Genomic DNA, 2,140 nt, shown 5'->3' on the forward strand with positions numbered 1-2,140 from the left:
AATGTTGTTCTTTTTTTAATTTATATCCCACCCTTCCTCCAAGAAGAAGCCCAGGGTGGCAAACAAAAACACTAAAAACACTCTAAAGCATATTAAAACAAAACAGCTTTAAAAACATCTTAAAAAACAATTCCAACTTAAGACGCAGACTGAGAAAAGGTGTCTGTTTAAAAGTCTATTTGAAAAAGGAAGGTCTTCAGTCTTATGAAGGACCGAGTGTTATCTCCATTCTATGCCTTTTTTGCCAATGTTCTTATTTGAAGATACATAGGTATTGGGGGGATTCCTAAAATTTGTTGTTAGAAAATGTAATAAAACTGTTCAATACAACAAAAAAGGCACAGAATTCCCCTTCACATGATTAAAGAAGTAGCAGAATCACACTGCCAGCCTCAAACATTCACACATTAGGTGTAGACCTCACTGTGAGCTGGAACCCTGCACAATTAGTATTCCAATTCTTCAGGGAGTGGGGGAGTCTATGCACACAGCCTGTGTTATCTGTACTTCCTTACGTTAACTCCACTTCTTGACTTTGATATAATCTAAATATATTAGATACCAAGCCAAGTTCAAGGTTTTGTTACAAACATTTAAAGCCCTAAATAACTTGGATCAGGTTATCTAGCAGACTGCCTTCCCCAATACAGAGCAAGCTAATCTTTCAGGTCTTCTGAGAAGACCCTACTTGCCATTCCATAATGGATTGTTTGGTGACAACATGGATGTAAGCATTGTCAGAAATAGCAGCCACCCTCTGAAATGCCCTCCTCTGGGTGATTAGTGAGTGTATCCTCTTTTTCTATATGCATTTTTACATTTACTTTTTACATTTTTATATTCATTGCAATTTTAACTGAATAGCAAGCCCTTAATGTGTGTATACAGTAGGGCCCTGCTTACGGCGCTTCACTTTCCGGCGTTCCGCTAATGCGGCGGCTTTCAATTCCCCACTTTAAAGCCACTTTTGCACTTTTGCGGCATTTTGCAGCATTTTCGTGGCATTTTTGCTAGACGCGCCCATTATTCTCAATGGGTTCTGCTTTTCGGCGATTTCCGCTTTACGGCGGCAGTCCAGAACGGAACCTGCTGTATAAGCGGGGCCCGCCTGTATATAAATTTAATCTTCTTGCAATTTCTTAGATTCCTGTTCTACTTCTGCTAAATAATATCTGCAGTTCAGCCATTTTGATGCTTTGCCAGCTTAAAAAAACTGCTACTCTATTTTTAATTTCAGTGATGCACTCAGCTGTGATGCTTGGCTAGAATAATTACAAAAACAATTTCAGGGTCACTTTAAGGCCACTTTATAGGGTCATGTTTATCATATGAAAGTGTGTAAAATATCAGGCAGAGTATTCCTGCCTTGTGAATGTAACACTCATAACATTCATAAATGTGTACGGACAGTTGTTTCAAACTTCTCTAGCAAGAGCTGCCTTTTCAAACTTGATATTTTTTTAAAAAAAGCTAGTACCTTATCTTTCTTTGAAAAGCTGATAAACAGAAGAGTCTGGGTAGTTCAAACATTGGTGGAACCAGCTCATATTATTTTACTGCTTCAAAAACAATCACTTATTGAGGACATAAAGGAAGCAACAAACAACAAATAAATTGTCTCACCCAGTCCTGGTACCAGCAGATAGCATCCTTGGGCAAGCACTACCATTGCTACCTGGGATTCCCCCCCCCCATTTTATCTTATTTTGTTTTGTTTCAATATAGGCAAGAACACCAGGCCTGTGCAACTTAATTTGCTGACACTTGCTCCTGAGGATGGAAGGATCTCATTTTGGTTATCTCAGTTTCTCATTTATTCCAATCAGATCTCCCGGTTTCTGCAGCAATTGACAATTTATTTTGTTAAAAACCCACATGAAAATTCTTCAGCATTTTAGTGTGAATTTTCTACTCACAAACACATTTTTGTATGCAGTTTTAACTAGTGTACACATTTTTGCAAGCAATTTATCCTAATGAAATGCATTTTATATGCTATTTTCACAAATATATTCATTTTAGTTTTATATACAGTAGGGCCCTGCTTTACAGTGCTTGTCTTTATAGCGATTCGCTAAAACAGCAGTCTCAATTAGACGCAATTAGACTAAAACCCCACTTATACGGTGCTTGTTCTGCT

The sequence above is a fragment of the Rhineura floridana genome, chromosome 1 (genome assembly GCF_030035675.1).
Source record: "Rhineura floridana isolate rRhiFlo1 chromosome 1, rRhiFlo1.hap2, whole genome shotgun sequence".
Classification (NCBI taxonomy): Eukaryota; Metazoa; Chordata; class Lepidosauria; order Squamata; family Rhineuridae; genus Rhineura; species Rhineura floridana.